General features: G+C 40.0%; 1 protein-coding gene across 2 annotated transcripts in view; it reads left to right on the forward strand.

The window, feature by feature from the left end:
• The window catches only part of LOC135199256 (uncharacterized), a 155,619-nt gene extending 135,444 nt beyond the window's left edge, over positions 1-20,175 (forward strand). For both annotated transcript variants that reach the window (XM_064227145.1, XM_064227144.1), the window contains one exon: positions 19,327-20,175. The gene's annotated coding sequence lies outside the window, so the exon portion shown is untranslated. The remainder of the gene's footprint in view (positions 1-19,326) is intronic.
• Positions 20,176-22,229: the final 2,054 nt, after the last annotated feature.

Below are 22,229 nucleotides of genomic sequence, written 5' to 3' on the forward strand. Positions count from 1 at the left end.
TGACAGTAGTCAAAGGTAAGGGACAAACCTTTTGGGCCTAGATGGGTTAAGGTGCTTAAAATTAGACTGCCATAGTATTCTAAGGGTTACAGATTCAAAACAGGAGCCTACATTAGAAATTTTAATAACCTAACCTATCCTCATTGCATTACTAGGTTTTTAGTGATCATTTATACACATAAAATATTAAAAGATCACGTTTCTTCTTCCGCAGGTAAAACTTAAGTACTGAACAATGAAATATCAAACTGTATGCCACAATGCCCCTACCTACAGTTGAGGCTAACTGCACAGTGCATGCATTTTTCATGTCGCTGAAGTACGTCACTGGAGATTTCAAGATTCTTACGAATATCATTAAGCAGATATTCATAAACTCCAGAGAGATGATACTCCTGAATGTATTTCTAACGCTGCAATAGCATTGCTGTTATAAAACTAGTTATTTCATTTTTGCCAGTAATTTCAGATGGGCAGTCATTCAAACACTTGCCTCTGCTGAAGTTCATATTTAAACAGCTGTAGTTAATGACTGAATAAATTTGATTATTCATAAATCAGAGCTGGTAATATTGTGTTCTTGGTATATAGTAGTTCTTTCCCTTAAAGTTACTGTACCATCAGGAGAGTCAGTGTTTTTCCAAACAGGTCTGCTCAGCTTCAGAACAAAATGACTCAAATTTTCTGATGCACATCAAGAGTAAATGTAAATCATGACTACCCAATGACAAAATAGTGATGCTGATGGTGGCTGAAACTCACTTAAAACCATATATTCATTATAAAGGCGGAACTATTGCTGGTTCAGCCTTTTGACAATAGTGAAGCTGCAACAAGTGCATTTGATTTTATGGTGAACAGGTAAAGTCTGTATTCAAGTAAGTTGTACAAATTAACACTCAAAGCATAAAAGCTGATGTTCTGCACTGCACACTGAAGAAAAAAGTAATTGTGGGCTTAGAAAAAATAGTTTTCACCCTCTTTTGCATTGGAACATCATAATGCTTCTATCATTAGGAAAGCAGTGTCATATTTTGCTAGCACTCCACAACTGTCTATATATATATACAGTAGAGCCTCGGATCTTGACACTAATTCGTTCCAAAAGGAGAGTCGAAATTCGATTATTTCAAGATCTGAATAAAGTTTTCCCATAAGAAATAACTGAAAATAGATTAATCCGTTCTTGACCACCAGTTATTACCCTACCCTTGCCTTTTTATACAATACATTACATGTATAATACAGCTAACTAAGTTCAGTGTTAAATAAATATCATATTAAACTTATATGTATGCTTTTAAATGTATAATATACTGTATAAAAGAAAACTGGTCTATGTCCATCTGATTGTTGACCGAACGCCATAGGCTACCTAGGTAACTATGCAAGTTGACTGTAGTGTAGTGGGTAAGCACAAAACGTGTTGCTAACATAATAAAACATTAAAAAGGCTTCTTCAGAGTCATAATTTCTGTAACTACTACGTATACCATAGCGGCTTCTCTGAATTTTAAACTAAGGCTAACCTCTTCTTTACCAGCAAGCTTAATAAAGCTTAAAGATTGCGTTGCTACCGAACCGCACACGTTACATAGGTAACAGCGGTTTCACTACCAAATCTCGCACGTAAACATTGACGATTTTTACAGTAGACATAAAAGAATCGCTTGATTTCTATAATTATTGTATACCATAGTGGCTTCTGAGTTAAGCTAAGGCTAACCTCTTCTTCACCGGCAAGCTTAAAAAGCTTAGATTGCGTTGCTACCGAATTGCACATGTTACGCATGTCACAGTGTTATCACTACCAAATCTCACACATAAACATTGACGTATTACAGTAGGCATAAAAGAATCGTCTTAATTACTACGCATATATATATACCATAGTGGCTTCTCTGATTTAAGCTATGGCTAACATCTTATTTACCGGCAAGCCTAACAAAGCTCAAAGATTGCATTCCCTACCAAACCGCGCATGTAACCTACGTACGTAACATAGCCTTCACTCCAAACCTAACACTTAAATACGTATTGCATTTGCTACTGAAATGCACGCCTCGTGTGTGAGCATTGTCTTATAGAGGAGAGGATAGACGAAACTTAAGGTGTATTTTGGAGTTGGGAATGGAGGAAACATTTTGAAGAAGGAAACCCTTAGATGCCATGCAAACACTTTTCCTGTTCGCCTTGTGGGAAGTGGCTGTCTTGGAACCCATCATGAAGAAAGAGGTAACTGCGTATACAGTAAATACCGCAGAAAAAGCAAACAAAATGCGCACAAGGTGTGCGAGACATGTGTTTGACTGTTTGTTAACAGTAGCTGCAGACTTTAAACAATGCAGAGAGTGGCGTCACCAGTGTTACCAACAACTTTTGCTAAATTATGCTAGTCGGTCCAAGTCAGATGTATGCTAAATAGCAAGAATATATGCCAAATGTGGTGTAGTTTTATGCCAGAATTATGCTCTTAATCTATTGTTATCTCATTTTTCTAATACATTTGAACTAAAACAAAGATGTAATGGAAATTTAAAACATTTGTATATTAGGTGAAATGTTACAAATGACGAATTGCAGTAGTATAACTATTTATTTAATGATCTCTACATGTTAGCAAACTTGAAATAAAGCACCATTTTTCTTTAACAGATCACATATGCAATTACTAGTATACGATTTGAAAAATGTGTGAAGATCACTTCGGAAGTTATTCAACATTTTGATATGTCTACTAATAAATTAAAACTAAAAAAGGAAAACAAATAAGTCTCTACGCATGAAGAAAAACACAAATTTTAATTATTACTGCATCATTATCATGTCACTGAGACACAATTTCCTTTAACAGGTCACATACACAATTGATAAACACTTGAAAAATGTGTGAAAATTACTTCAAATATAAAATTTTGATATCAACTAAAAAATTAAAACTAAAAAAGTTAAACAAATAAACCAGTCTCTACTCAAGAATAAAAAACTTACATACTTATTACTGATCATTATCATGCCACTGAACCACCATTTTTCTTTAACAGATCACATACACAATTAATAAATACTTGAAAATTATTTGAAAATCACTTAGACAATTAAAATTTGATAACTTAAAAAAATAAAACTTAAAAAAGGAAGAAAAATCAACTTTACTCATGAAGAAAAAACATTATTCACACTTTACTGATCGTTTGTCATGCCACTGTGGGTATTTATATTCACAGAATTTAACATTCCTTGGTTGGGTTCAAACTTATTAATCAACTCATTTGTTAGTGCTGCTTTTGAGGCAATTTCACAAGGAAGATACATAAATTAACTATGGCTGTGTATGAAATTGAGGAATTTTCTGCACTTTATTTAAAATTTTAGTGAAAATACATTCTAAAAATGTACTGGAACCCTAAGTATTATAGAATTTATGCTAAGCTCCAATTCTTGGGTCAAATTAATGAAATTATGCTACATTTGGTAACACTGGATGACGCCAACTAGCGGCGGCTGGCGGAAACAGTTTTGTTTACAAACATCATATGATCTGGGGGTCGGAATCTTGGTTTTTGTATGAACACCGATACAAAGTTTATTGGAAATTTAGTGGCGAAATCTGATTATGTCGAGTTCTAATACGGTCATGAGCTGGGGCTGTACTGTATATAGTGTATCCCCACCCTTTCAGAGTAACAAACCTCATTTTTCATGTATGTTTCAGTAAATTTGCTAAAATGTATCTGGAATAATTGGCTTGGCCATAAAGTTATAAATAAAACAATGAAGTTCCCTCAGTTCTCTTTTTTTTTTTTTTTTTTTTTTTTTTTTTTTTTTTTTTATGTAAATAATATGGAAAACAAAATTCATTATGCACCATTCAGCCCTTTGAAAAACTTTGTGATATAGATGTTTACTCTTTGAACATTCATATAAACTGTCATTAAAGCGTTATCTCCCTACACCTCTGAGAAACAAAATGTTCATTTAGATTTACAAATATTCAATGAGTATCTCATTCAAGCTTTACTAACTCTTGGAAAAAATCACAGTGCCTTTTCATTCAGGAAGCAGAATGTCAAAATTTTACATTTGGTGGGCAATCATGAATGTAAACGTTCAAAGGTCAAGGTTTAAATAATAAATATGCTACTCAATAAATAATGAAGGTTATAGTACAGAAAAACAGAAAACTTAATATGGGTTTCTACTAGCGTTTTATTGACGAATTGTTGTTCCTAAGAAAATTTACTATATTGTAGCCAACAAAATCTTTACTAAAAAGAGAAAGTTAGGAAAGTTAACTACCAAATAATTACTGTATAAGAGAATTATTTCATTCACAGATGGTAGAATGAACCATGTTTTTTTTTTGTGATGTAAACCAGTGCACTGCTGTCTTGCAATTTGACTATTAATATTAAATATTTTTTTAATAACGATTAACATGTTTGTTCTTTGGTATACACAGTACACTGTTGTAACTAAATAAATTGTTTTTGTTCAGTATTTTATATTAATCGCATAACTTGTGTTTTGAGTAAGTATTATTTGGTGTACACTAATTAGTGTTGGCAAGAAAAGTAAGGAAATTAATAACTGGTGAGGTTTTGGGTACATTTCTTTCGTCTGGCAGCACATCCTTGCTTATGTCACAAAACATGGAACTGGCCTTGTATCTCGGTGGTCTTGGGCAAACGCGGCAAGAGGAAGAGAGTCTGCCGCCACCAGTGAGGAGGGCACCTCCCTCACTCTGCCACCTGTGGGGGGATGCCTGCGAGCCAGATGGACGAGGTGGCAGTACCACGAGGCGGAGGATTGGGTGCTAACACCGTCCACCGACACTGGTATCGCGTCCCGTTCATCAACTCTCCCCCTCCTCTGATTCGACCCCCGAAGACATCATCATCCTATCATCAGGAGTTAACTACCAAATAATTACTGTATAAGAGAATTATTTCATTCACAGATGGTAGAATGAACCATGTTTTTTTTTTGTGATGTAAACCAGTGCACTGCTGTCTTGCAATTTGACTATTAATATTAAATATTTTTTTAATAACGATTAACATGTTTGTTCTTTGGTATACACAGTACACTGTTGTAACTAAATAAATTGTTTTTGTTCAGTATTTTATATTAATCGCATAACTTGTGTTTTGAGTAAGTATTATTTGGTGTACACTAATTAGTGTTGGCAAGAAAAGTAAGGAAATTAATAACTGGTGAGGTTTTGGGTACATTTCTTTCGTCTGGCAGCACATCCTTGCTTATGTCACAAAACATGGAACTGGCCTTGTATCTCGGTGGTCTTGGGCAAACGCGGCAAGAGGAAGAGAGTCTGCCGCCACCAGTGAGGAGGGCACCTCCCTCACTCTGCCACCTGTGGGGGGATGCCTGCGAGCCAGATGGACGAGGTGGCAGTACCACGAGGCGGAGGATTGGGTGCTAACACCGTCCACCGACACTGGTATCGCGTCCCGTTCATCAACTCTCCCCCTCCTCTGATTCGACCCCCGAAGACATCATCATCCTATCATCAGGAATCAAAGGAGGATCTCGCCCTTCAGGTGGAAGTCCAGGACATGCTGGGGAGGGATGCTCTCCAGGAGGTCCTCAACGAGTCTAAGCTTCTTCAGTCGACTCTTTCTTGTAAAGAAGGCGTCTGGAGGCTGGAGACCGGTCATCGACCTCTCAGCCCTGAATGAGTTCGTTCAGCAAACCCCGTTCAGGATGGAGACCCCCAGCACGGTCAGACAGGCCATTCGTCCTCTGGATTACATAGTGACGATTGACCCAAAAGACGCATACTTCCAGATCCCAATCCATCCGTTGTCCAGGAAGTATCTTCGTCTTTTTTTAGTGGACAGTGTTCCAATTCAGGGTCCTATGTTTTGGTTTCTCCACAGCTCCGCAAGTCTTCACTCGGGTGTTCACCCTAGTGTCGACATGGGCTCATTGCCAAGGCATTTGTCTATTGCATTACCTAGACGATTGGCTGATACTGGCGCCCTCGATGGAACTCATTCGTCTCCACCGAAGCAGGGTTCTGGCGTTTTGTCACGATCTTGGGATCATGGAGAACCGCAAGAAATCCTCTCTAGAGCCCTCTTAACAACCGGTGTATCTCGGAATGATCCTCAACACTGTTGCAGGGAAATCCTTTCCGACACTGGAAATACTGGAACGCTTCTGAAGTGTCGCTCTGCCCTTCCTTCGACAGTCGCAGCTGCCAGCACATCAGTGGCAACAGTTGCTGGGACATCTGACCTCGCTGGAATGCCTTGTTCCAAACGGTCGGATGCACCTTCGATCCTTTTAGTGAGGTCTGAAGAATTGTTGGTCGCAAAGTCACGATTCTCCTCACAAACTAGTCCCAGTGGAGGAGAAAATGCCCTCCAATCTTGAGTGGTGGCTGGACGATGTGAACCTGTTGAGGGGCTCCCCTCTCCAGTCTCGTCTACCCGATCTGCTCCTATTTATGGACGCATCCAAGGAAGGATTGGGCGCGCACCTATTGCAACACCTGGCTTCGGGCCTATGGTCCGACCAGGAACGTCAAGGTCATATCAATGTGCTGGAACTTCGAACTGCCTTCCTGGCACTCCAGCACTTCAGCTCTCCTCTTACAGGTCACTCGGTGGTGCTGATGAGCGACAACACCACCGTAGTGGCATACGTGAACCGTCAAGCCGGTGCTGTGTCTCTGCAGCTATGCCAACTAGCAGTGTGGATTCATGAATGGGCAGCTCTCAACTCGGTAGGGTTGACAGCTCAGTTCATTCTAGGCAACGGAACATCATGGCAGACAATCTGAGCAGGAGGATACAGGTTGTTGGCTCTGTATAGTCTTTGACTCCTCGGAACAAAGTCTTGACTTTGAGGGGTTCCCAAACGATAGACATGTTTGCTACTGCTCTAAATTGGAAGTTACCGATTTACTGCTATCCAGTTCCAGATCCGGTGGCAGCGTTTGAGGACGTGTTCCAGCACCCCTGGGACGGCCTAGACGTCTATGTTTTTCCGCCATTTTGCCTGATCAGGCAGGTGTTGAATCGAGTGCGATCTACACCTTCCCTGTCCATGATGCTAGTAGTAGCACCGAAATGGTCTCACGGAGAATGATACCCAGACCTTCTACATTTGCTAGTAGAGACTGAGAGTACTTCTGCCACTCCCCGACCTCCTATGCCAACCACATGTGAGGATCTTCCACAATGCGGTAAGCTTTTTACATCTTCACGCGTGTAGGTTACCAGCAGCTCCTCACAGCGAAAGACTTTTCGCGAGAGGCTTCAACAGCAATGTCACTATACCTCAGGAAGTCCTCAACATCTGGCTATCAGACCAAGTGGGCCATCTTCTGTGGTTGGTGCCGTCAGAGAGGCTGTTCTCCTCTCAGAGCCTCTATCTCCTTGATTGCCGACTTCTTACTCTACCTCTGGAGAGAGAAGCTCCTTTCGGTCTCGGCAGTATAAGGCTGTCGCTCGGCCTTTAGCCAAGTCTTCAGACTGAAGGGAATCGATCTCTCTTCCTTGGAGGAACTCTCTATGCTCATACAAATCTTTGAACAGGGTTGCACTCCGGTATTGGCAAAGCATCCTCTCTGGGACATTGTTGCTGTCCTCAGGTCTGAAGAGAGCTCCGTATGAACCGTTATCCCTGGCATCTGATAGGGATCTCACCCTGAAAATGGTTTTTCTTCTCGCCCTTGCTTTCTCCAAGCGAGTCAGCGAGCTTCATGGCCTAGCTTATACTGCCGCTCATACTGAGTGCTGGAACAATGCTTGCTTGAACTTCGTCCTTGAGTTTGTTGCGAAAACCCAGAATCCAGCCCAGGTTGAATCTCAGTTTTCTTTGTTCCAGGTTGTGAGCCTGAGCACAGTAACCGAAGACCCAGATAAGCTACTTCTCTGACCTCTGAGAACACTGAGGCACTATCTCCAATGGACCAGCTCTACTCAACCTACCTTACAACATCTCTTTGTAAGTACGGGCCCGTCAAAGAAGAGGTTTACGAGGAATACCATTTCACATTTGATTCAAGAGGTAATTTGTCGTACCCTCTCCCCTCCCTCTTCTCCATTTGCTGGTACCAGTCGAGTGAAGGCTCATGATGTGCGTGGAATGAGCACATCTCTTGCCTTCAAGAAGAACCTCTCTGTTACCCAGGTGATGGAAGCTGGCACATGGTCTCGCCTTTCCACCTTCACCAGGTTCTACCTTAGAGACTGTACCCACAGCTACGTCAACACAACTGACCTTGGTCCTGTGGTAGCCGCTCAGCAGGTGTTTTAGCTGCCTCTGTGCCCTCAGAGGTCGGAAGTATCGAATTGAGGATCAAGGTTCCGTATCAGGCTTTGGGGGGGAATGTGAGAGTGTATGACCAGCCTATTTTCTTTTCACCTTTTCCCCTTACTTGGGGCCACAGCATCGAAACCCCATTCACCGGCACCGATTTTGATACTGGTAAGCATTCCATGTCCGACGAGTGGTTTTTCTGCAGACACACAGAAGTCAGTCTCCGCACACCTTTCTGACGGGGAGTGTGATACTCAGGCCGTCAGCCATCAGGTCGCATTTACCATGGCTCGCGGGATGAAGGATCCACGACCCTGAGCTATAAGCCCGGGTCCTGGCATCCCGAGTTCCATTCTCAGCCAGCGAGACAGGACTTCCATCCCCACCTTAGGATGAGTCTCCTAAGTAAAGGATGGAAGGTTTGTATACGGTGTAGGAACAAAGGACATTTTTGAAAGTAAAATGTATTTTTCCCTAACCATACAAACCTAAAGTCCTTTACTTGTATGGTCCCACCAAATTTAACTGTCTTCGGTCCACCACTTACAATGGTATAGGACGGAGATCAGTTATATGTCTATTCTTGCGACTGTGATATGCAAGCATTGTGGTTCTTTCCCTTTCTCGTTGAAGTGACATCAAGTAGATTTTATTCTTCTTCAGAATTTGGGGGATGACTCAAACTTCCTGAGTTAACTTCTTAACAACTTTATTTCTCTGTTCCATCACTGGAGTATAGGAAAGGTTGGTCAATGACCGCTCAGTTTGAGAATTTAGGTAGAACTAACTTTACAGAGGGTCGCATCGATAGCTTAGCACTAGCTATTTCAGCGTTTACAAGACTAACAAGTACGTAGCCATACGGCTCGGAAGTCATGTGACCTGTTTACAAGAGGAGATAATTGTTTATACAGACAAATGCAACCAGGCCACTGCAAGCATTGCATGGCATGGTCTAGTTTTACATTTTGTTCTGGCTATTGATCACTCCTAATTCGCCAATGACCCCTTGGGTCATGGGTTTATTTACAGATATGGAAAATATCTCTATTAAAATAATGTAGTGCATTACATTAGCTCGGTCAGCTACCAGCCAAGCACTGAACATTATAACTTACGTTAAATATGTTTCATAGGAGTGTGATCTTAAGTCATAGCCATAATCAAGTGATTAAGGAATAATATGCAAAAATTATATGTAAAAAAATACATACATAATAGACATACTCATAAGTAAAGAATAATGCATAGAAAATACAGATCCATGTTTAAGATAAATGCATAGTCATGAGGATACATACACAACAGAAAGTACTATAGTTCTGTCGATAATTGCATGACATAAGAATTACATTCTAAAATGCATAATATCATTAAATGAAACGGTGGTACCATATAAGATAAAAGGTTAGCATGTATACATGAATGGTTATAATAATAGGTAACTGTTTAAAAATAGGTGTTACCCGATAAAGATACATAATTCATATATGATAATGGGTAACTGTTTAAGAATAGGTGTTACCGGATAAGGATATAGATATATAATTCATATGATTGTGCACAAGATATAGATTCCAGGTACGTACACGCACCGACATTTTAATATATAGGGCTTCAATATTTTATTAGGTGCCCATAATGGTATTGTTTTAACTGTTCATATTTATAATTATATAGATATATAATGAAATGCAATGTCTCGGAGTTTCTTGTCATACATATTGCCAGCGTACGGATCGCTTTTCACACACAACTCATTTCCAGACAATTTTCCTCCGAGTCAAGTGAAATGGCCAATTTCAAATGGCTCTAACGGTAAACCCTTTTAACGCGATAGGAGTGTTGTCTGGGCGTGGCACGAAGTTCCTCTGAAGATCCATCTGTGTTCGCCTCAACCTACGCCAGGCAAATATGTTAGCGGCGATGAGAATCACCACCGTAACGCATATCACGGCCAGCAACACGTAGAAACGCAGATTCCCCTCTGCATAAGTCTTTGACGTGTGGTCCATCTCAGCTAGTTGTGTCAAACGATGTTGTGGCTTATTTTAATTTTTTGCAAAAACTTGAGTAAGCAAGGGATCGAGGTCAGTACACTTAGACATGTGCTTTTTTTATCTGTTTATATACATCTAGTTCCGTACTGTCGGGCGTTAGCTTTTTGTCAAAACACCGCACTAAAGCTTCAGGCAACATAACTGTCATGCAAGTCAAGTATATCAACCGTATGAAATCTTTCACGGCGATATTGGCTCTTGTAACCCAAGTGGAGTTACGTAAGTTATCTTGATATTCATTTAGCCGGTCGGCAATTACTGCTGCCCGTTCTACATTAAGCTGAGTCATAGAGGTGTGATTAAGGATGTTCCTTAAAGCCAAAACTACGTCTAAGGCTTCTTCATCGCCATATATAGCACGTAGCCTAACTTTGAAATCGTCCCATGTAACCACCTCATGGAAAGAGACTCCTCTAAGATATGCACTTGCATCTCCTTTAGCAAAGTCTATGAAGCTTTTAGCTTCCTGTAATTGTACAGATGGGTCTGTGATGCATTTTGCGTTTAAATGAGCATCTACTGATGAGATCCATGACTCGATGTTTTGAGGCAGGAACCCATTGACCCGACCTTGAAAAGGAACTATCGCTGACCTTGGACTCACTAGTGTAACAACAGTGGTTGCCATGTTCACTTTTGCTTTTTTCTTATCACTACGATTCCTTGCAATCCTATCAAAGTATCTATATGAGTACACACGTCCACTGCGTAAACGCATATGCAATATAAAATAAAGATGTGTTGCAGATTATAGTAAAGTCTCCCAAAATGATAATATTAAAGACAGATAATGTGATAAAGTTATTTCTGGAGAACTTCTGGAAGAAAGAGAAATTAGCAACAAAGAGACAAAAATTCTGCAGGCGAGAATTCGTAGTTGAAGACAGATTCCTGCAATGAAGGAAGATTAAGACTACGTATAACTCACCCCAGGAATAATGGACGATTGACTCGTGATGTAAAACACTTCACTGACAAAACCTGAATGGATAAAGGATGTACTTAGCTTTAGTATATATGCAGGAAGACTGTTGTGTTGTGATGACGTCACAGCCTCTCTCTCTCTCTCGTTGCTCCGCGCTTGACCCAATATCTTCGCCTTGGCTTCTGGTCGTGCGTTGCTTATTTGTTGAATGTTTCGCTTCCCATTGAAGATCCGATGCTGCATTCATGTCCGGTTTGATTCTTGAAGATATGTGATGAAAGTCGTTCTCTAAACGTTGATTTAGCTGCTTGAATACGTCTCGATGAAGGACATTTCTTGGTGTTCGTAGGATGTTTACAGTTGCCTATGTTGATTGAAGATCCTGTTCCTTCTGTTTTACTTCTGATTAGTTACATTCTCGATGATTCCATTTGCTTCGGTAGATGGTAGATGTAGACGGCTGCCACCATTATTTAACTGTCTTCGGTCCACCACTTACAATGGTATAGGACGGAGATCAGTTATATGTCTATTCTTGCGACTGTGATGCGCAAGCATTGTGGTTCTTTCCCTTTCTCGTTGAAGTGACATCAAGTAGATTTTGTTCTTCTTCAGAATTGGGGAGATGACTCAAACTTCCTGAGTTAACTTCTTAACAACTTTATTTCTCTGCTCCATCACTGGAGTATTGGAAAGGTTGGTCAGATGACCGCTCAGTTTGAGAATTTAGGTAGAACTAACTTTACAGAGGGTCGCATCGATAGCTTAACACTAGCTATCTCAGCGTTTACAAGAATAACAAGTACGTAGCCATACGGCTCGGAAGTCGTGTTTCCGCTACAGGTGAATAGGTCAACAGCTTCCCATGGAAGGTTTTGTGACCTGTTTACAAGAGATGATAATTGTTTATACAGACAAATGCAACCAGGCCACTGCAAGCATTGCATGGCATGGTCTAGTTTTACTTTTTGTTATGGCTATTGATCACTCTCCTAATTCGTCAATGACCCCTTGGGTCATGGGTTTATTTACAGATATGGAAAATATCTGTACTAAAATAATTATATAGCCTGGTTTTGGTTGCCAGAGAGAGTTCTACGCTCATGTCTTTGATACTCAGGCCGTCAGCCATCAGGTCGCATTTACCATGGCTCGCGGGATGAAGAATCCACGACCCTGAGCTATAAGCCCGGGTCCTGGCATCCCGAGTTCCATTCTCAGCCAGCAAGACAGGACTTCCATCCCCACCTTAGGATGAGTCTCCTAAGTAAAGGATGGAAGGTTTGTATACGGTGTAGGAACAAAGGACATTTTTGAAAGTAAAATGCATTTTTCCCTAACCATACAAACCTAAAGTCCACCCCCTTGATTCAGGGGTCACCATCAAAGTCCTGTCTGTAATCAAAGTGACGACTCAGTGAGCTGGTGGGGAGGCGGTGCTTCCCCAACACCGGGCAGGTAACTACCGGCCCGGTAATTACTACCTCGGTATATAAAAGAATGTATTAGCTGGTAGTTTCAGCTGAACTGCAATCTATCCTAAGTAAAGGACTCCAGGTTTCTATGGTTAGGGAATAATACATTTTTCTTTAAAAAAATGTCGTGTTTTTAATTATATTGTGATCAGTCTTAGCTTAAAAACATCTGTTCCATTAATATATAAAATGCAATAGTTTTCCCTTTTTTATTGTCTAGTTATTTGCATCATAACTGGTTTTATTGTATGTCTTAAGATTTTTTCTGACATCTTGTGTTATTCGTATTTATAATCAAAGTACATAGTCCAACCAATATAATATAATATAATATAATGCTAAATTTTCTATCTCAGGAATTTTGGTGATTTATAAAATAACTGACTTTGATGATATTGAAGTCAATTTTGTTTAATATTTTTAGTAATGAATAATTTTATTCAGGGTCTTACCAAGCAATTATTCAACTGTAGGGTCCCTACCAGGGCAGACCAAAATTAAAACTCTCACGGTGGCGCCGGCATTGCTAGTGTAGGTAACCAGTTACCAACCGTTTATGGTAAACAGTTATGACGACATCGCACCCCTCAGTTGGATTTGTGCCGGCTCCCAGGTAACATCAGTAGCTCTGTGGACCTTCTTCATCTTCATTTGGATGGTATTTTGGCTTTCCTTTTCAACAGAACTTCAAAGAGTTGTAGTCCTTCTTTAAGGGTAAGACGCCGCCGTCAAAGAAGGAAGAACTGCCCCTGTCACTTGTGTCTTCAGAGAATGAAGAGCAAGAGCAGGATTTAGAGCAGGACACAGCTCAACCTCCAACAAGATACGCTTCTTTAGTGAGGTTTCTTTAGGGTTATTTTCCGGACCATTTGGCACCTGCCACTCCTAGTTTGCCTCCTTTGATCTTCCTCATGAAGAAAAAGAAACAGTCAGAAGATCTCATTGCTAAGTTGGTCCTCTCCTCTGCAGCTAGGAAGGTTCTTTGCTATATGGATGAGTGGCTGTCTGCTAAGAGGGAACAAGGCAAAGCATCTTTTGCCTTCCCTCCTTTGCTCCTAATGAAGCGTTACAGTTTCTACGCAACCAGGAAAGCTCCTTTTTCCTTGGGCGTGTCTGCCTCCTCCCAGGGGGACTTCTCAGGCCTTGTAGGCAGGAATAGGAGACCAGCGTTTTAGGCTGCGAAGATGTTCTTTTCCTCGTCGGAGATCAACCATCTGGTTCGCAATCTCTTTAAGGTCTTGGAAATCTTTATTTATGGACTGGTCATTTGAAGCGTTGGCGTGGAAGTCGGAGGACTTCCCTTCGCTTTCAGATGATCTTTGGGAGGACTTGGTGGGAGTTCTTTCCTGCTCTGACAAGGCTGTTAGAGATGATGCAGATGAAATAGCTTCCTTGTTCACCATGGGAGTGTTAAAAGAAGCGCAAGCTTTGGTGCTCATTTACTACTAAAGGTGACGACAACCCAGAAGTCTGGTCTCGTGTTCTCCCCTCTTGGTAAGTTACACCTATTTCCTGAAGGTGCAGTGCAAGATATCCTCTGCACTCGGAAAGAAGTCCGCTACAGATTTGCTTGTACGATCCACTAAGCGCCCTAATTCCTCCACTGCAGTTGTGATCCCTGGTATGTCCATTTTGCTGCTTCAGAAGCAGGATTTTCGGGGTGGGAAAGTCTCGCCAATTTACCAGACCTCGTACCAACCTTTACCCACCTTGTAAGTCCATGTCAAGAGCCACAGCTAAGCCTGCTAACAAGTCATGTTTCTGTCCTTGGCACCCCGTAGGCGACAGGCTGCACCAGTTTTGGGAGGAGTGGAAGAACAGGGGTGCAGAAGCCTGGGTTATTCAAGTTTTACATCTGGGCTATGCCATTCCTTTCAGGGAAAAGACACTCCTTTACAAGTCCCCATCGTATTAACGGCATACTTCGTTGGCTCGGAAAGGTTTTTGGTGCTCGAGGAGGAAGTGGAATCCTTTATTCACAAACATTCAGTAGAAGGGTCACCAACACGTTGGAGGGGTTCTACAACAGGCTGTTTGTAGTCCCCAAAGCATGGGGGGGCCTGGAGGCCTGTTCACCTTGAACTGTTTTGTTCTGAAATCCAAGATCAAGATGGAGACGCCGAGTTCCGTACTTGCCTTGCTTCGTCAGTGGATTGGATGGTATCCCTCGAAATGCAGGACGCCTTCTTCCGTGTCCCAATCCATCAAGACTCCAGGGAGTACCTTCGATTTGTTTTTCAGAACAAGAGCTTTCAGTTTTGAGCTCTGTGCTTCCGCCTGTCGACAGTGCCATGGGTTTTCTCTAGGGTTCTGAATCCCCCCCAAGACAGTGGCTTCGTTTGATGGGGTTAACTGCATCTCTTTATCTAGACAACTGGCTCCTCTGTTCCTGTTTGGAGAGTCAGCGTGTTGAGGACCTAAAGAGGACTGCATGATCCAAAAGTTGGGTACTGTAATAAATATGTCTAAATCCCAAATTATTCCTTCTCAGAGGATTCTGTATTTGGGGTTGACAATGGACACTCAGGCCTTTCGGGCTTTTCTGTCCTCGCAAAAAGTGGAGTCGTGCCTTCTGTTGGTTCAGCAGTTCCTTACCAGTCTATCATGCTCGGCAGTTTGGTGTTTGAGTCTGCTGGGAGAAGTTTGTGAAATTAGGAAGGCTGCACTCGAGGACTCTATAGTTCTTCTTACACATCAATGTCAAGGTGCTTCTGGCAGTGTTCCTGGGCCTTCAAGAGTTTGTGCACCTAGTTGAAGGTTAGGTGGTGGCCATTCATTCAGACAACTCCACAGCCCTATTGTACATTCAGAAACAGGGAGGGACTCGCTCATTCACTTTGTTTACGAAGGCATGGGATCTTCTTCTTCTATGGGCAGAAGAACCTCATATAAGTCTTAATCCACGCTTTGTTCAGAGAAAGATGAACGTGCTGGCGGACAAACTCAGTACTCACCTGCAGTCACTTACAAGGTAAGGTAAGACAAACATATGTCCTGTTCTATCACACTTTAACCCTGTGTGAGAATTGACATTATTTTCAGGTGTTATCTCCACTACCTTCACTTTACAGTATGGAATCAACTGAATAATTGCTTGGTAAGACCCTGAAAGAAAATTATATTTTTATAATAAAATGAGGTTTTATTCATACTTACCAAGCAATTAGTATATGATTCAAGCCCCTCTCTTCTCCAAAGGTGGAGTTAGTGGGCGAAATCTAATTGAGGGGTGCAATGTCGGCATACTTGTTTACCGAAAGTGGTCGGTAACTGGTTACCTACACTAGCGATGGTGGCGCCACCACAAAAGTTTGAATTTTGGTCTGGCCACGGTAGGGATCCTACAGCTGAATAATTGTTTGGTAAATATGGATAAAACCTTATTTTATTATAAATATATCATTTTCTCATGTAGTGATATATTTTCTAATTATCACAGTTATGTTAAGCATATAAAGTTTTTTTGTTTAGTATTCTATAATATATATTTTAGTTTAGTATAATACAATATAATGGTATAAGATACATATCAGGGATTTTGTTATAAAATTACCCTAGTTACTAAGCTATGTGATGATATATGCAAGGCTATTAACCCTTAGTGGACGGGGTAATTTATCAGCATGCAGCACCCCACACAGGTAAGCTTTGAGGTCGGCATAATTTTAAGAAAATAACATCACTGGCAAGAGAATGTCATGCAAATACACAATGTTTAAAAGAAAGAATTCTAAAATATTTTCTGTGCTCTTTACAGCGAGTTGAAAGTAATATTTCTGCTGACAGTAAGCAAGGAGCTTGGCTGACTGAAGGGAGTCTTGACTTGGTCCGAGCCTTTTCACCGATGCCAAGTTCTCTCTCTCTCTCTCTCTCTCTCTCTCTCTCTCTCTCTCCATCTCTCTCTCTCCCTCTCTCTCTCTCTCTCTCTCTCATCTCTCTCCGTCTCTCCTCTTCTCTCTCTCTCTCTCTCTCTCTCTCTCTCTCTCTGTCTCTCTCTCTCTCTCTCTCTCTCTCATTGCTTCTCTATTCTCTCTCATCTCTCTCTCTCTCTCTCTCTCTCTCTCTCTCTCTCTCTCTCTCTCTCTCTCTCTCTCTCTCTCTCTCTCTCTCTTCCATGCATTCTTCTATTCCTCCTTCTCAAATAGTGTTATAATTGAGACAACAAGAAAATTTAAAGTAAAATATTTTTTTCATACTAGCAGATATTTAGTGAATGAAATTCTAGCCAACTGATACGTAAATGACAAAATATTCCTAGTATTGATATGCAAATTACAAAGGTATTTTAGTTAACATAAAATCTTCAAAATTATTTTAGTAAAATTAAAATCCTCACATTCCTATAACTAAAATTCCCCAACAAAAATTGAAACTTTCTCCCTCATATCAGCATCCAGCTTAAAACAATTGAAACTGTGTGAAAGTGAATCTCTCTCTCTCTCTCTAGAACTCTACAAAGCTGACATCTAATCATTTCTTCATCTTACTCCTGCTGCCTTGTTCCCTGGCTGTGACTCCTTGCGTATGGTAATGGTCCGTTTTGTTGACTGACTTGAACAACTTTGTCTTCTAAAAACAACCTGAAGTAGTCCAATTCTTCACGTCCGATACCCAAGTTACATTCCATTGTTTTTCCTACCATTCCAGAATACACATACAGTGTCCCCCCCCATATTTGTGGGGGATGCATACAAAAAAAACCCGCACAAATAGCTAGAATCTGCGAATGGTGGAAACCCCATAAAAAATGCATAAAAATGTCCATTTTGTTAGTTGAAACTTGAGAAAAATCCCACTAAAAATGTTTATACCTGGTTTTCTTAATAGTTTTATCACAAAATGTGTATTTTATGATGAAATTTATAAAAAAAAACCAGGAATTTGTGGATATTTCTCAGAAAAATAATGCGAATTTCCCATGAATAATGGGTAGATATGGTTCATAGAGAAATCTGTGAATGCACGAGTCCACAAATCAAGAGAACTGTAATAATTTCATTCGTAGTCACGTCCATAAGTCCAACCATCATCAAATTGGGGAGTTCTAACCCGTACATCATGTATCAGAACAGTACTGCCACTGTGAGACCAAGACCGGGAATGCCTACCATGCTTCCCATATCGGCGAAAAGACCTTCTTCCCATCATTCTGTCTTTTCAAGTTAAAGTCCTCCTGGGCCTCTGTGAGGCTCATAGGGCTGGTGCTTATCTCCTGTTTCTTTGGCTGACAGCCACTTGGGGACAGGTCCCAATGCCGAAGACACATGGCCATTGTGTCGCTAGGCCCACTGTTTAACTCCCCAGCCAGAGAGCTGGTACCTATTCTCCTACTCACCTTTGTGTTTTCAGACTGCTAGGTTGGTGGGCCACCAGGTTTATGCAATGGTGCCATTCCCAAGCCACCAGCTTGGAGAGAACCTTGCGACTGCTCCACTCCTTCAGTTTACATTCATCACTGCTGTTGCTTTCTGCATCACTTTCATGTTGTATTATTGTTTCTTGTTGATAACTAGGATCATGATCATCATCATCATCACCATCGTCATCAAAACTTCCTAATTCCTCTTAAGATATCTTCATTGCTTTCCTCATTTTCACTATCTGAATTGACAAACTTGCCGTCTTACATTTCATATGACAAGTTGATGCGATATTTCTTGAGTCAAAGTTCTCTGGGAAGTTTTACGTCTCGTGCTCACTTCTTCGGGACGAGAAATGCGTCACGAAGTATTGTGTGACATGCTGGCCACGTCTTAAGACAAGACTGGCCGGTGGCTGCCTTTCCCCGAGAGATTATACGGTGACTATAGAGTTGCCATACTCTCATTTATGACCCATACTTTTCATCATGAAAGATTCCCGCTAAATCTTCAAACAGAATGGTGCGTAATTAATTCCTCGCCATGAGTCACTCTGTCCACCACCCAAAACCTGTTATTACTATTTGTGTGAGCATTTTTGTCCACTAAGGGTTAAACTGTAAATGATTTGTGTAGAGTAAATTTGTACAGTTTTGAGTAGGTTTTTACAAAAGGCACCATATGGCTTAAAATTGATTTTTATGGCGTTAGTATTTGAAGAAGCTTTGTAGTATTTGCCTAGCTGAAGGAGGAGTTTATATAACCCTATCCCATGTTCTTCTCAAAAGTCACAGTGAAACTCAACTAGATAGAAATTATTTATATGCACTGAGAGTCTAAGTAGCCTTTTCTACCTCAAAATGCACTTGAAATTCTTCTAAGAAAAAAAAAGCAATTTTTCTGTAAATAGATTTGTATAATACTCCTAACTTGTGAAGGAAAGGTGCTGTTCATTTGATCATCAAAATTTGAGTAAGTTGGGAATAGTATGTGATAAATACAAAGCTGATGTAATTGTCAGCCAACTTTGAGACAGATTGTGTCCAGATGATCATTGCATTGTGATACTATTTGTTTTCCCAGAGGATGCACATTTCAAGAGTTGAAATAAGCACATACTGTAAAACATGAAATTATTCCAAATTTCTCATTCTTTATGGTATGAATGGTGCTATTCAGGGCATGTTTTTCTCATTGTTTATTTTTTATTTCAGAGTATTCGAAACAGAGGAAAATTTCATCAGGGCTTAACTGCAATTGAGTAGTGTAAATGAAACATCCTGTGGAAATGCTGTTAATCAAAGAAGAGAAAGAGAATTTGGAGGAGGATCTTACTGGAAATGCAGATGATGGAAGGCTCTTATTTGCAGACCCCTTATTAGAAGTCATGGCAGAACCAGAATCTTTTGGCCATAGTGAATCTGATGTGAACTGTTCATTCCGATCTATTAAGTATGAGGAAGAGGACAGCAGCTCTCCAAGCTCTGATGATCAAAGTGGGCAGAAGATCTATATTGCAGAAGAAAATAGACATTTGGGTAGGACAGAAATATTTTCAAAAAGAAAACACAGCAGGGAAGCAAATACCGTGCTGAGTGACAAAGGACTTTTTCACTGAAATGATCTCAAAACACATGAGAACTCATACGGGAGAGAAACCATATATAGTACTTGCTCTGCATGTCAAAGAAGTCTTTCTAATCAAAGTCATCTCAAAATGTTCTTTAATATTCTAGGCAAAGTCATGTGACTGTTTTAGCGTATTATTCTGTTTTAAGCTAACCAATCAGTGTGTTGAGCCAGAACTTGCTTTGTAAGTGACTAAAGTACTGTATTCTGTTTTAGGCTAATCAGTCAGAAGTGTTGAGCAAGGAGTTGCTTTGTAAATGACTAAACTACTGTATTACTGTATTCTATTTTAAGCTAAACGGACAGAGGTGATGTGGCAGGACGTGCTTTGTAAGAGAATGAAGTATTGTATTACTGTATTCTGTTTTAAGCCAATCTCCCAGAAGTGTTGAGGTAGAACTTACTTTGTAAATGAATAAAGTGCTGTATTATTGTGTTCTGTTTTAAACTAACCAGTCACAAGTGTTGAGCTAGGACTTGCTTTGTAAATAACTATACATAGTACAGGCAGTCCCCGGGTTACGACGGGGGTTCCGTTCTTGAGACGCGTCGTAACCCAAAAATCGTCGTGAGCCGGAACGACGTCAGAAAAATGTATTAAACTAATAAAAAAGTTATAAAAACCTTACTTGTAATCCTTTGGGTACACTACATGTAGTTTCCTGAAGTTTTATGTACAACCTGGAGTTATTTTCATTCAAAAGATGGTGGTTCTGGAAGGTAAAAGTACACAATTAGTACAAAATACTACACAAAGTCTTGAATGCAATATGTAAAGTAGAATATATCAAGAGTAAAAGAATGAATGTATGTAATTCCTTACTTTTAGTTTAAAGTTGTCGTGCTATGTAACCCTGGACAAGGTTTTTTGTGGCCACATAGCCTACATCATTTAGGGGTTCTGGGATTCTGGAATGTAAAAAAAATATATTAATACATATGTAGTAAGTCCTCTATGCATATTAGTAGTACATACAGTGGTTTATAAGATATAACATGTATAAAACTTAGTTAGGAATTCCTTACATACTTACCAACTTTTAGAAAGTCAAAGCTGTTAGCTAGGTTGTGGGAGATGGAGATGGAGATAGTATGCATGTGTAGGGAGCCTGCAATGATAAGGATCATTACAGGGTAGTACGCATGTGTATGTACAGTAATAGAAGTTCTATATTATTTCAGGTATTTCAGAAAGCTATGTTTAGTACTAGGTACAGTAAAAACTAAAAAAAGATGAATTCCATACCTAACTTCAGTGTGCTTTATACAGATGACAGGCTAGGATGAGAGGGCTTGAAAAGGTGATGGGCAGCATGGAATGATATAGAATATTAAAGGACAGTATGTAACCACTTAAGTACAAAATGTACTGTTACATAATTAACAATTTATACACATTAAAAACAGTGGAGAATTCCTTACCTTTAGTGAAATGAAGAGATGTAGGCTATGTAGAGGTCTGGTTTATGTACGTTACAAGGTGCATGTCAGTCTGGAATGATAATGTACATATGATTAGTAAAGTTACATTTATACTAAATTAGTACACTATGTATGTACATAGTATAATTACATATGTAATAAAATGTATAAACATTCATAAAAAAAAGTTTCCTTACCAAATTCTAGTGGTTGGCTTGCTTATTGGGATGGGCATATGGTATGTAGATGAGAGTGGCTGGGCTATGGAGTGGAATTTGCATGTGCTTGGGAGTCTGGAATGATAAAAAATAAAAATGATAAGAGTATTAACTACTGCACACAATAGGTATATGTAGTATTATTTACTGTTTGACATATGTACAATTAAAGAAATGAAGAATTCTTTTACCTGATGGAGTTGGAGAGGTCATAGTAGTCGTATCAACTGATTTGGGCTCTGAGGAGGCTACATCTAGATCTGGAAAGAATGATAGGGTACATAAGGTGGATGTAGTCCTTAGTGTACTTATGTACACTTTTTATAAAATTCTATTAGCAATTTATAAAAGATTTTAAAAAATTGTTAAGGATTCCTTACGTGATGAATAGGGCGAGACATCAACACCATGGAAAGGCTCAGGGTCATCTGGGTCATCCTCACTATCGAAGGGGTCTGGAATGATACATAAAGAAAAATATTAGGTTATGCAACATCAAACACATTGTAGTCTAGTGTACATAGTATGTATGTCATAATGTAGTAAACAATTTCCAACATGAAAATGAGAAAAATGAAATTTCTTACCTGCTAGAGGTGAACGGGCTGCTACAGAGGGTCCAGGTAGTACGGGGGGATCTGGATTTGGCACCACTTCTGCAATAAAATACAAATGATGAAAATTAATAAAGTTACAATACACTAACATTTATATGTACATTAAAAAATTAACACATTTTATATTACAATATGTAAACAAAATAAATTAAGAGAGTTCAGAATTCCTTACCAGGACTAGGAGTGGGAGGTGGTACTGGAGACTTGTGGAAGGAAGTGTCAAGCCTAGAC

The sequence above is a fragment of the Macrobrachium nipponense genome, chromosome 25 (assembly GCF_015104395.2).
Source record: "Macrobrachium nipponense isolate FS-2020 chromosome 25, ASM1510439v2, whole genome shotgun sequence".
NCBI lineage: Eukaryota > Metazoa > Arthropoda > Malacostraca > Decapoda > Palaemonidae > Macrobrachium > Macrobrachium nipponense.